The sequence below is a fragment of the Lepidothrix coronata genome, unplaced genomic scaffold (assembly GCF_001604755.1).
Source record: "Lepidothrix coronata isolate B3197 unplaced genomic scaffold, Lepidothrix_coronata-1.0 Scaffold92, whole genome shotgun sequence".
NCBI classification, from domain to species: Eukaryota; Metazoa; Chordata; class Aves; order Passeriformes; family Pipridae; genus Lepidothrix; species Lepidothrix coronata.
In genome coordinates, this window is record NW_016690272.1 from 508,443 (window position 1) to 522,727 (window position 14,285).

Sequence of the window (14,285 nt, forward strand, 5' to 3'; positions counted from 1 at the left end):
CAAAGTATATTCAAGGCATGGCCTTGCTTTCTTCCCACTGAATCCAGCAATAAAGTTCTGAAATAATCAGGCAGAGAACTCTGCCTTAGAGAATAAACTGCCTAAAAGTAAAAGTTTGTATCCTAACAAGCTGGCATTACATGACAGTTTTAGTATTCATTTATGGGTCGCAGTTTTCTTTCCAGTCCTACCGACATTTTAAGGCACGTGGGATAAATCAGGGAAAGGACACCTCAGCAGAAACATGAAGACTTATTTGGTACCTGAAACAGTTAAAAAGAAGGATATGGGGGGGAATAAAAAAATCAACAAACCCAACCAAACCAACCAAACAGGCAGCAAACTGCACATCAGATAAAAGCAATATAAATACTGTGCTTCTCCAACCAGAAAAGGGCCAGGCAGCTTTTTGCCTCCTTCACAATTACTAGGCCAGAGCACTGTTCCCAGAGTTCTCTACTCCCTCAAGAATGCTTATCTAATCCATCTTTAATCCCTCTGTGTTTTCACCTGAGTGCTGAGAGCCAGAGAAGAAAGCTCCCACATCTAGGCATCCCATCTTATTCCTCCCAAAATAAGAGCAAAGAAATCCTTGAACACGTTGCAAAGCATGACTAAGCACAAAAATCATTCCTGACATACCACCCCCTTCACACACTCGTGCAATTATTTATTTGCAGTGGCCCGGCCTTCTGAAGGCTTTATAAGGGTTTTAGTCACCACATGCATTTGTTTCAGACAAGTCACTGCTTTTGAAGTGAAGCCACATCGGGATGGAGGGGTTTTTCCCTCCTGCCTTGGGCATTAGGCTCTGGAATCCTGCGGTGCTTGTCTGTCCCTGTCCTGTCCCTGCACTGCAAGCAGCCTGCAGGCAGTTTCGGTTCAAACACGGTGGGTTTGGTGCATTACTTGTAGTTCTATGGCTTAATTTCGAAGACATGCCAGCCGAGGTCCTTGGGAGCAGAGCCCGGGGACACGGAGCCAACACTCAGTGTCGCACTCGGTGTTCTCGGGCACCACCTGCCGGCACTTTACCGATCCCTCACACCTCGGCTCTTCCAACAGGCGTTTTCCCTTCCAGAGGCGGAAGCGGGTCCCCCGCAACGTCCAGCAAAGCTCTGGAAACAGATCTTTAGATCTAGTCTTCCTCGCTGCCGCTCCTGGCAGCTAAAGGTGGGCCAGGACAGCCCACCCACCTCCGCAGGAGCAGAAGGTCCAAGGGAGCACCTTGGCCTCTCATCCCACGCCGGGACCTGCAGGCACCCGCCCCAGCTCTCACGCTGCTGCCCAGAGGACAAACTCAGCGGTGCCAACCTCCGTGCTCAGAAGCTTCCTGCCACCAGCAGCCGAAGGTGACATTTCGTCCAAGCTCCTAAGCCCACAGCCTGCTCTGTTTATGCTGCTGCTCTCACACCTTTACACAACAGCTGATCCCAAGCCACAAAATGTAGGTCTCGACTGCGAACACGACTCTAAAAGCCTTGTGGTCATTCTGACCAGCAGTAAAGGCTGTGATTCACCTTCTTAACCACAGCTAAAAGTGTGTGTTGTGCCAAGATCTGCACTCCAAACCATGAATCCCTATGTCTCTGAACCCCTATTTCCCTGCAGCTCAGGAGCACACGCACGTAATACTCCAGTTCGTGCCTATTCCTAATCCAGACTTATTGTCTCTTTGCAGACAATGGCACCACACACTGTTCTGGAAAGAACAAACTGCTGTTTGTACGGATCTGTCATTCCAAACCCAGCAGAATAAACACCTCTAAGAGTCACATATTCCCAGAAGGCACAAGAGAATTCGGCATTGTTCGTGTGTGACAAACAGAATCTAAATTTACGAGTGTACGAATCAAACAGGCAATTTCCAGAAGCATTTTAGAATGAGAAGACCATTGAGCTGTCCCTCTTCAAACAAACCTTCTGCCATATGTAAACTATGGAATGAGGAAGAAACTCAGCTCTCAAATTCTCTGGAGATGACACAAAACTCAATTTGGAAACATTAGCTGACGAAAAATACAAACCTGTTCCTACAACCACAGCTATGAGGAGGAATTGCTTACACTCACCAAATGGAAATTGGAAGTATATTTAATAGCTGGGCTTAGCAGAAGCAAGTGTACAACTATTAAACCCCGTCATACATTTTTTTTTGCCAAAGGATCAACCCTAAGAATAACTAAACCCACCCTGTAAGTATCTCAATGCAAAGAGGATTTGGACATGTGCAACTAATGAGGGATGTATTAATCCTGCTGCGTAAGAATATTTATACCCATACCCAGCGCTGAAGGAAGATCCTGAATATAACCTCCACGCTCAAATATTCCATGAGCAGCTGCCAGTTCCTGATGGCACTTCAGCTCCCAGCCTGGAATGCAACTGTTGGGATGCAGATTGAGGCAGCATTACTGGTCTGGGAGTCCAATTAAAGGTATAGACCTGCTGCAAATGCAGACAAAGCTCTGCTGGTTGAGCAACACATGGCACTGGTTAGAAACCACCACCATCCCTCTGGCCTGCTCTTCACTCCAGTTGCAAATATCCCAAAGGAGAAAACTATAATCTCCCTTGAACAACACTTCCATAAAATTCACAATGATAAGAAATATCTCCTCATAACCAGCATAATTTAACCTTTCTGAGCTTTCAGTTCATTTCAATACTGTTATGGCTGTAAACAATTCCATTAATTCTTTGGGCTTCTCTGTTCCTGCTACTGAGAAGCTGAGTGAAAAGGAGCTTTTTGCATACTAAAAAAAAACAAACCCAAACCCAAAACAAGAGACTCCTCTAGAGGAATTAAAAAAGAAAGGCATAAAAGCTATACACTGTCACCTGAAGGGCCCCTGGATGACAGTCTTTTCTACCTGAAAAATAAAGATATGCCTGTCTTCTGACATTCCTTCTTTTTTTGTAAATTCATGGTTGCTTTCTTGCTCTTTACTCAGAAACCTCCACATTACCTGACTGTCACATTTTAAGGATTGCCTATGATTCCTTAAATTTCTGTATCCTCTCCAAGTTCAAAAACAATATTAAACCTTCCTCTTCTCTCTCCTCCTTCCCCACTTGCTCCTCTTTCAGCTCCTTTCTGTGCAGCCATACACTGTCCCTCTCCACCCTTCCTGTTCCTGAGCCATCCACTCCTTCACTGAGGAGAAGGGTAACAAAAGGAAACCAACCATTTATGTACCTGATGACGTGAAACACACATTTTTATGGAATAATATCACACATTCGTGGTACAAAGTTGCAGCTTTCCATCAAATGTGAGATCCTGGATGCTCTGCCACAAGACATGAAACACCAGTTAAGTGCCTTGGGTTCCCAGCACAGAATCACCACCCCTTTCCCCAGCTCTCGTCCTGCTCTTTCCAAAGCCCTCATTGCCTTCCAGGTGACTCTTAAATAACTTTTCCTTCCCTTCTGACACTTTCCCACTTATCTCACCAGTCCCTACCCTGATCTAATAAATTCTATTTATTCCTCTTTGTGTTCTAAACTCTGTATCTCGTTCCAAAGAATTCCCTCTGCAGGGACTGATACAAACTTAGCAAACTGTTCCTATCAAGAGATGAACTTCAAACATGGAGGCAATGAAACCTTGAATTTTGTTCCAAAACAGTGACAAAGCCACTTCCACCAGCACCCTGCAGGGCCTGGGGGTGCTCCACAGCCCAAACAACTCTGTTACATCCTTGTTCTGCTGCTGCCTTTGCCACTGGTTTCAATGGAAAAATATAGAGGAGGAGGTTATGATTTCTATTACCACGCTGCACAAGAGCCCTGATCATGAACAAGACTTCATTTGCAGGGCACTATATATAGAACAAAAGACAATCAGTGCTCCAAGGAATTTGCTGTCTGAGACGAGAGACAACACATGTAAAATTTTCTACAAGGGAAGTAATGAGATAATAATACTGGCCAACATGAGAAGTGCTAATCATACAGTTGGGATCAAGATTTTTGTTGGCAACACTCTAAGAATTCATTCTAGAATTTTCCAAAAACAACTGTGAAAACAAGCAAGTTGATCCAAACAATATAATTCATCACATTTAAGAAGAGAAATCTAGTTGTTGATACTAACTTTGACTGAAATGCAACTTCTAAAGATTAAGATGCTTTTTTTACCGTATCAGACATAATGCAAAGCTTTTTTTGCACAAAGCAGCTAACAGAGAACAGCAGTAAAATTTATGTGAAGGAAAACCTGGATCCTTCATAAGATGTGAAAAATATAAATGTCAGTTCAGCCAATCAATTTTAATTAACTGGAAATCAGAATTGCAAAGACAGACTGCACTAAAGCCTACAGAGTGTTCACGTTCTGTTACTGATGAAATAAAAAGTAACAGCTATTAAATCAAACTATAATGAGGAGGTAATGTTTAGAACCAGGAAACGTTTCTCATCAGTGGAGAGTCTGAAGAAATGCCAGTAACAAGTCCTCACTTTCCCAGGGCTGATACTGAGATCGATACTGCAAAGGCAGTTGCAGAAATGTTAATGGAAAGTGTGTGGGGTTGTGCTTTTTGTTCTTTTCATGTTTTCTCACTCCTAAAAGAGGATGATCATAGACACCTACGGGGAGGTAAAGGCACCTACATGACTCCTTCAGGGTGCCATTCCAGGAGGATATGAACACATGTCACCTCATTCAATCTGCTCACCTCCTGCAAAAGCCAAGGGAGGGAAAGAAGCTACTCCAAATGGGAAATTTAGACAGCAGCTTAACTGAAGTGCTTCGAAGGAGCCTCGGGCACCATTGTCTATACAACAAGGGCAAACATCTTTTCTGAAACATGTACTGATATTCTCCCTCCTCCTTCCTCCACCCTTTCTACAGCCCCTGGGAGATGTTTCTCCTCCCACTCTTTACAGTTTCCTTCTGTGTTTTCGTGCTGCTGAACGATCGCGTTGCCCGAGCAACGGCAGCTGCGGAGGGGAGCGGGGCGAGGGCTCTGGCCCGGTTGGGAGCCATCGGCACCAGCCCCTGCTCTGCCCCCGAGCCGTGTGACAGCAGCAGCCTCAGGAGATGAACAGTTCAGCTGGGCCAGGTGCCTTGGGCTGGGTCTAACCTCTGTTTTAGGTGCTGGGGATATCACAGCCACCTTACATTTCTGTTCAATTATGCAGAAAATAACCTAACACTCAAGACTGTCAGACAAGTAGTCTGGCTTATCGACACACCCAGGTTATATTCACAATGCAGCCACATTTGTTACACTTTAATTCTGGTCCTGATAGCACTCAGACACACACATTAACTGGTAATTAATCTCCAGAATCAGAATAATCCACTCTGGAAATTTCAGATTATTATGCTATATCTCTCCCACCCTTTGCTCTTTTCACTGTGTATTTTACAATTCAGAAAAGTAACCAAAACAAAAGTGTCTATCAATGACCTTTGCAGATCCACTTCAATATTTGTACTGTTCTTTCTTTTCATCTTTGCTGTCTGCCTCTTGGTACTTGAGCAATATCTGGGAAAATGAGAATGTAGTCTCGCTGCCATTGCTGTGCAAGAAATAATAATCTCTACGAGATATCCAGTGGAGATTTCTTTTCCAATATTGTTTTATTGGAAGAAATCTTTTTTTTTCTAAATAGCATTGTGCTTACAAGGTTCTGTGTTCCTACAGTTTATGAAACTCCACGGGTTGCCTCCCCCCTCTCACGACGGTTTACGATCAAAATGACTGTAATTGGCTACTTGCTGCTCTGCCGATTACAGGAGGGAGGGCTGGGCAATTCTGCCTGCTTTTCAGCAATTATCACTTTGAACATCAAGTATGGAATAGTCTGTGCTGATATTTCTTAAATAAGCACAGCTACTATGACACTCCACTTTCTTTTTTATTACTTCTGAAGTAGAAGCACAGTTAGTTAGAGGTTGCAGTTACACACCAGGCGTTAATGGGGAGTTACTGGGAAATGATTTGACCTTTAAAATTTCATTTCAATGTGAGCTTCATTCAGAATTAATTTACTCCAGCTTACCCAACAGCCTTCAGCAGCTGCATGCTTGCTAATCCTGGCCCCTGCACTGTATTTATAGTGCTATTTAAAAAAAAATAATTTAGACTATGTTTATTTTTGTTGAGCAAAAAATAGAGAACAACTGGAGTCAAAGCTCGACAGACCCAACCACAAAAGCTCAGAAACTAATCCTTCATTTTTTTGCTCTGCTTTCTTCAGAGATAACCTACTTTTCCATTTCCAGCTATCCAACAATATAGTCAGTGAATATCACCAGAGCAAAATGCAGTCTGGAATTTATGGCTTACTCAGCCCAGGGAGAAGCCTTAATTAATGAAGTCTGGAGCGCTGTGACTGGATGGCAGATTCCATCAATGGATTTGGAATGAAACTATCGGGATTTCTCAGTGTAACTGGAAGTTTTAAAACCATCTCCCAAAACAGTGTTAATCTATCTAGGACATAAGGAATTGTGCTTGGGAGGTAGTTGGCCAGGTGCACCAGTGCTGCCTCTTCCAGCAGGGATGCAAATCCAGGCTTCACACCAGAAAGGAGGCTCACGGTCCTGGAGTTTGGGGAAGGGAAAGGCATAAAGCCAAACCCCCTCAGTGTGAGTCATGGATTTCCATGGGATTACAGAGGGCTGGAAATAGCCCACATTTACGGGATTAGGTCACCGTGCTAAGATCATTAACCTGCCCTCAGGGAAGCACTGCTCCCTCCCTGCTGAGATGTAAAGGGTGAGGATAATTGGCCCATGGGGGTACAAGAAAGACAGAAGAAAGAAGTGAAATAATGGGAAGTCCTTGAAAAAACAGCATAAAAAAATTGAATATCCTGATTTCCCTTAAAAGGACCCAATGAATAGCACTTACAGACTCCAATCGATACGAACTCTCATCAATACATTTACCATTTATCTGGTTAGCAATACAAACTCTTTTATACTGATAAAGTCCCACCTGTGATTTGCATTCTGTAAAAGCTGTATCACAAAATTTTATTTGGCTGTGGAGAACTTCAGCAAACCTGACTCTCAGATCACATAAGAGCTCTGTGATCAAAGCACGCAAAAAGCTTAGTTATGACCATCTCTACTCCATAAAACTTGCCAGACTAACGTAAAAAAAAAATCTCACAAAGACAAGACTGCAATAAAAGTAATATTATCACTTCCTCAAGCTCTAATGAAATGTCTTAGTGGGAAGTGGAGCAAAACAATCTTATATGTGGTAAGGGCACTCATCTGGAAGCAGATCTTGGATGGGCTTTGTACTTTTTCCAGTGAATAATGAATTGAAGACAGGAGATTAATAATGAATTAATTTTAAAACAGAACAATTCCACGAAGCAGGAAGAACAGCTTATGATTTCCTCCCCCAGGTAAGTGTCCTGGGCACTAGGCTATGTAACTAAGCTCACATTTCCTCTCATTCCAGTATCTTTAATCTCATTCAGTGCTAATTTCTTCATTCAATCAAAGCTGTGTTTGACCTTTGTGAAATGTGCGTTTGGAGGCTGTGAGGGGAGCACACCAGTCAAGTAGAGAAATAATTAAATCAGCTGGTCAGAGCTTGGCAATAATAAATTGCACAGGACCATGATGCTGTGTAACTGTACATTTGGTTCGTTCTTGAAGTGTTTTACAAACTCCATTCCTTACAAAACTGTGCCTCCAAACTTGCTGGGCCATTTACAGATGTCTCTAGCTTTCATGAAATTCTACCTCTTCTTTAGACATAACTTTGGATGTTCGAATATTACTAAAATACTACTTGGCTTTTATGGGCTCTGGGTCAAAGTGTATTGTCACCTTGTCAGAGAGAATTTTTATGACAGTCTTTATGTTTTTCAAGATGAAGTGACTGAAAATTCTTGAAGTTGCTGAATAAAACACACAGGTCTAAATCACTTTAAATCCCAGTGGATGATTAGCAACTGAGTCTTGGATTAGGAGACACCAAATTCTTGTGAAGGAAAAAGAGGCACACAAGGCAACACCAGCACAGTCCTCCCCAGAAACAGCTGTTTGCTCCAGAGAGTGTTCATCTGACACTGCACCTGCAGTGCTTTTCACATGTAGCACGATTTTCTACAACCTCTAAGGAATGTTTAATACAAAACTGCCACTGTTGGCCTACAAAATAGGCCAACAACAGAAGCCTCAGGCCCGCCACCTGATCGTGCATCCCTGCTGGAATTCCCTGCTGCACCCTGGAGATGGCTAGAAAGGAAAAGAATAAAACCTTGTGGTTTGGCCCATCACCATCTTCTTCAATTTAACAAGGCCTTGCATTTCTCAGCTGCTGCAAACATCAAACCAGAGCCATGGAATCACTCTGGGGAGCGTGGCAGTTACGTCTGCACTGCTTTCTTGCATGATGTCAGCTTTTGTGCACTAGGAATGGCAGTGAGTGACCTTTCCATTCATTGCTTTCAAGCTTTTGATCAAAATCTGATGTATGTTACACTGTAAATTGAGTTACAACACACACAGTGTGTCTGAGGTCAAACATTTATAATGGGTGTGACAAATAGAAAACGATCTTCTGTCACTCATTACATATATAGCAAACAGCACCAATAAAATTATTACATCCACCAGCACAAAAATGAAATGAGAAAACTGAACCTGAAGTTTCAGTAGGCATGGCAATGTATCAATTAATATATGAAATAATAAATCCATTTTCATCTAGCATGGACTGTCCATTTTTCATATGAGGCTGTATTACTACTTGTGAGAGTTTACACCTGCTCTCTCTATTCCTGGCATACAAAGCATATTTGGCCACACTTTGGGATCCCTTGCTTATGCCTGGGATTTAATTATATCTCAGGTTTGAACTTCACAATGCAAGTTGGTCACAAGCGAAATTCTAGAACTTCATAATTAAATTAAATTATATAATTTGGAAGAGAGACAGCCACTGACCTCTGCCTTCATCCTGTGTGATGCTCCCAGACTCTGGAAAGAGCTCTCCTATGGAATTCAGCTGCTCTGCATTTCATAATCAGGGAGTGTAGAAGTCTATGGTCACTCGGGTGTTGCCAACCTGAATTAAGGAGAAAATCAGGTGTCAGTAATAAATGTTCTAATTCTGTTATAGCAGTAATAACAGTCTGGGCAGCTAGAACCAGCTCAGTCTGGAAAACAATCATTTTATGCTCCCTGCGTTCCTTACCAACCCAAGAGTCTGCAACACTGAACACCCTTCAGGCACCACTAAACTGGCCAGTCTTTGACAGATTTGAACCACTCTCGAGGCAGCAGTTCTAATGCTCAGTAGAATAAGTGTGTCCTTAATAACACCTGCATAGATTACAAGCTCTTCAGAGCAGTAATACTTCAGGAGCATTTGGAAACATACCACTAAGTGGCAGGCCTAGCTAAAAAAAAAAAAAATTAACACTAATTTATTTCAGAAAACATCTCTGCACTTGTATATTTAACCTAAGGGTTACACTCATAGGACATATTATTCTGCATGTTGAAAAGTGAACTTGCAGACCTTTCCTTGTTTCTCATCCACACAATAATTTAAGTATCCATAGACTTAAAATTCTTCTCTTTTAACTGAAGTTCTCTTGTGAGTCCTAACTCTGCAGATTTATCCACATAATAAAGATGCCCCAGCAGCTTTTAAAGAGTGCCAAAATGTGCTAAAACTGAAACAAAACAGCAGTAGCTACATCTAGCTTCATTACAGAGCTATCTGCTATCTGGGAACATGCAGCACAGTGACAACAGCAAGTGACATTCAGTGTTCTTCCTGTTGATACTGGCTGTGGGCTGAGAGCTAAAAGGAGGCTCTGCCAGCAGGCACCCAGGGAATGTGTGACTGCAGTCAGGCATCTTCCTTTCCCTCTCCTAACAATCCCTCTAGGCCGAGCTCTCCTACTGGCTCTTACAGGGTAATGTGCTCCTCAAAGCAGACAATTCCCACAGCAATCCAAGGAGCAGGAGCAGCACGAAACCAAAGCCTACCTTTGTTCTAGGCTGACACTTGTGTTTTGGCAGGATTTGTTAGGTTAGCTTGATAATCATACTTGTACTATGACTGCAGTGATGGCCCAGCAGTGAAAAACCCCAAAAAGACCACGCCTTGTGCAGTCTCTCCCTCCAGCACTACACCAAGGACACACCCGAGGTACCAAAGCAAGAACAGAAAGGAAGGTGGATGCCTGCCATTCCCACACCATTCCAGAGCTTCCTTCTACATTGAGAATTCACTTTAAACAAAATGCAAACTTGCACACATTCTTAGATGGACATATTAAATGTAAAAATAACTGATATTTGGTGGCAAAATCCTTCTCAGCACTGTTTGTGATGCTCAGTGTTTCCCACAGTTCATACCAGAGCTAAGAGGATTCTTCACTTGCCTGCTGTAAGTGCTCCCTCTGCTGCTACGCAGAGCAACCACCAGAAAACACGTTCATCAGCCTAGCAAGAGGTGAATTTTCAAACACTCCATCCCGTGAGGAAAAAATCGATACAATTTTCTGAGATTACTTTTCATGCTTATTTTCTGCACAAGCAACTGCTGTCTTATTCCACTCTTCCAAAGTGTTGGTGGTATCATTTAGAATAACAATGCAGCTAAGGAAAAAACCCAAACCAACCCATATTTAAATATCCTGCATTTGCCCTAAAAAGGCTTTTTACTATTCTTATTAAGCATACTGCAGAATCATTCCCTGATTTCTAAGTGCATTACAAATCCTGAGTGCAAAAAAAACAAAGGTGATGAAATTAAAGACCCATAAGGAAAATAGCGTTTATTTTAATTTAAAAAGCCTAAGGGCCAAAATCCCTGCTTACAGTCAAAATCACTTCTGAAACGCACAAGAGCAAGAGGATGACTGGGGAGCTGCAGGCACTGAAGTTAAGGGCAGTTTACTGGAGCAAGACACAAAAAGCACAGTAGATGCAAATCACCACCTGTGGATGCAGAAACCCTAATTTTCAGAAATATTGCCTGTAAATTCGAGCACTTTCCTTAGCTAAGTCCGGGCAGGTGTGTTGTGGACCTGGGATTGCTGCCCAGGAGGTTTGCTGCAGCTGCCTGCCCTTGGCTGGGGCTCCTGCTGCCGCTGGGTCTGGCAGTGCAAAAAGAGCCTTTTTGAAAATGCACAGGCCTTGGAACCAAACAGGGCTTTGTTTATTTTCTTGTGGGCTGAGCAGTAAGTGCTGAGGTTGCAGGCTGCCCAAGAGCCAGCCTATGGGGGCTCTGCCAGAAGCCAAGGCCTGCAGAGCTCTCCCCGTGGAAAGCTGCCCCATGGGATGCTCCTGCAGCAGCACAGAGGGAACCCGTGTGTGAGGGCAGGGAGAGCTGGCCCTCGGACCTGAGCCAGAGACCTCCCTGTGGGAGCTCTGCAACATGGGAGAAGGCACAGTGCAGCTCGCTGGGAAGGAAAGGCTTTTACTCAGATCCCATTATAAACTAGGAGCGCTGAATCCAAAGTCATTTATAGGCTGGAATGTGGGTTGAGTTAAAAATTCAGGTTTGAAAGTTTGTTATTCAAGTTTTGCTGTGTTTACTTTCCTTGCCCATTTCCTCCAGTAGCCCAAACCATCCTTTCTGTGATGGGTTGAGATAAAAGACAGGGCTGTAGCTCCCAGAAATAAAAAGTGTGGCTTTCTAATCCACTGTTGACTCAGACAGTGAATTAATGCAGTGTTAGAACATTATTCAACAAAAAGAAGTAATCTTATGAAAAATCAAATACCAAGATCATTATGTATTTGTGTATTTACTTCTCCCTTTCCTCACCATAAAACCCCACAATGATCATGACCAATTTTCCAGAACACTGTGGAAAAGCAAGTGGCGACATTAAAATCTAACCTTTTACTTGAAAATATATATACATAAAGAATAGGTTTTTTTCCTGTAAGTAGAAATCTCATAGAATGAGAAAATCAAGAAACCCTAGAAGAGAGGGTAACCTGAAAATCCTCCCTTAAAATTATCTGAAATACGGCCAGGAAATATAATAACATGAAGAAATTTGGCATATTTGTATTCACTTCAAATGCTTTTTGTACAAATGTGGCCACAAATATCACCGGTAAACCCAAAATAAATATACTGTAGAACACTCATGAAAGAACAGTTTAACCTGAAGAAGACGAGGTATTAAAAACAATCCAGCTTTACTAATGTGTTCTGTAACTTTGTGCTGAGGTTTAACCCCAGCTGGGAACTCAACCCCACACGGCCACTCGCCACCCCCACGGTGGGATGGGGGAGACAATAAAATAAGAAAAACTCAAGGGTTGAGATAAAAACATGTAACACTTGAAGCTGCTTTTTACTCTTCCACCCTAGAGGAACTAAAGTGTTGTCTACCCACATCATATTTGGTAATACTTCATGCTTGCCAAGGTGGCCATAAAGCACGGCTTGAGAAACACAGTTTCACATGATGATTTAACTACCAGAACAAGGATGATTTCAGCATCATCACACAAGGTGGTTTAGAATCTCAGTTTAGAACTGAAATATGGGCTAGAGTTGAACAATGGTGCTTCTCTCCACAGAAATCTTCCAGCAGAGAGGCACCCATTACACCAATTTAATACCAGACTGCTCTGGGGGGGGGTTCACCAGTTCAAATAAATCTACACTGGATTATGAAAGAGTATCTCTGAAACCTTAATGTCTTCTCCAAACCAAAAATACAGAAGAGACACACTTCTAGAAATTCAAATATGATGATATCCCATCCCACAGAACCAGAAAAACAGAGGCCAAGGGAAGGGATAGGGCTTAGAGTTTAAGCATGTTTTTAGCATAATTGTGTTTGAAACTGTGGCACTGACATCCACAATAAAATGAAAGAAATTAGGATTCCAGTAATTACAGTTTTTTAAGCCAAGGAAGACTGTGGAAATCTTATATTTGTGTAGTTTTTAAGTATAGCATAAGAGAATAGAGTCTTAAGCAAAACTGGAGTCTGCAATGCCGTGAGAAAGGCTGATGGCAACCAAAATATGAGATGTTGATATTGCTTGTTTGGGCTACGCTCACATTGAATTTAGGATTTAATAAAAGAATAAACTCCATGAATGCCATTTTGGCTGTGTTATGTTTGAAGGGATTTCCTTTGAAGAAAAGGCAAAGCCTCACGGCTTGGGAAGGAATGGAGGATGGGGTTGAGGGTCTTTAAAACATACAGTTTCTGTATGAGAACACAGAAAACAGAACATCCATGATTTGGGAAGAACTAATCTAATTAATCAGTGGCCAGAAACAGAAGAGAGTTGTTTCTGTGTAGCAGTTACCCAGCAGGCTCCAGGAGATGAGTTAATGAACTAATTTGTATGTTTTTGGATGAAATTGTTAAAATAGCCTCAGCCAGTACTCATGTAAGTAAGTCTTCATTCTGCTAGAGCCTTTCCCATATTCCATTCATAAGCATAAAAAGCACCCAACGAGTAATTTCCAAACCAGTGAAAGCGACTCTCAAAACTCCTTTATTCTTAACCTTCCCACAGCTTTTCCAATTTTAAAAATCTTTGCCCTACGAACCCAGATATAAACCTGGCATCGATCTCAGGGAATCACAGGTGGCCAAGTGCCCGTGAGGTGTTTTTAAACCGCCTCCTCAGGGGCCGGGACACCGAATTCTGGCATTTCACGCTGCAGGGCGGACGTGCGGATACACAGCTCCCTGGAAACCCCGCCGTCCCGAAAACAACAATCCCACCGACAGCCGCCACATTGCGCAGAGGAACCGGCACCGACGGCTGAAAGACCCTTCCCTCACGGCAGGGAGGACCCTCCCCGCCTCAGCCGCTGTGAGGGGACGTGGGACCCGCCTTCACGGCGGCCCCCTCACGGCAGCTGCCCCCATCGCCTCACGGCGGCTCCGCCTCGTCTCCTCACGGCGGATCCTCCTCCCCTCATGGCAGCTTTTCCTCCTCCCCAAACGACAGTCCTGCCTCGTGCCTCATGGCAGCTTTTCCTCCTCCCCAAACGACAGTCCCGCCTCGTCGCGTCATGGCGGCTCCTCCTCCCCTCACGACGGCCCCGCCTCATCCCCTCATGGCAACTTTCCCCCCTCCCCTCACGACAGTCCCGCCTCCTCCCCTCATGGCAGCTCCTCCTCCTACCGTCACGACAGTCCCGCCTCGTCGCGTCATGGCGGCTCCTCCTCCCCTCACGGCGCTCCCGCCTCTTCCCCTCACGGCGTGGCCGCGGTGCACTGTGGGAGCCGCGGTTCCCGCCCCCCGGCCCCTCAGCCGGACTACAGCTCCCAGCGCTGGCGGGCGCGGCTCTGCC

General features: G+C 43.7%; 1 long non-coding RNA gene across 1 annotated transcript in view; it reads right to left on the reverse strand.

Annotated features, from left to right (window-relative positions):
• LOC108500652 overlaps positions 1 to 14,201 on the reverse strand; it is a 42,375-nt gene extending 28,174 nt beyond the window's left edge. The window contains exons 1-2 of the long non-coding RNA XR_001875936.1: positions 14,117 to 14,201; positions 8,930 to 9,050 (exon numbers count right to left, since the gene is read on the reverse strand). This is a non-coding gene — a long non-coding RNA (uncharacterized LOC108500652). The remainder of the gene's footprint in view (positions 1 to 8,929; positions 9,051 to 14,116) is intronic.
• Between the last annotated feature and the right edge of the window lie 84 nt (positions 14,202 to 14,285).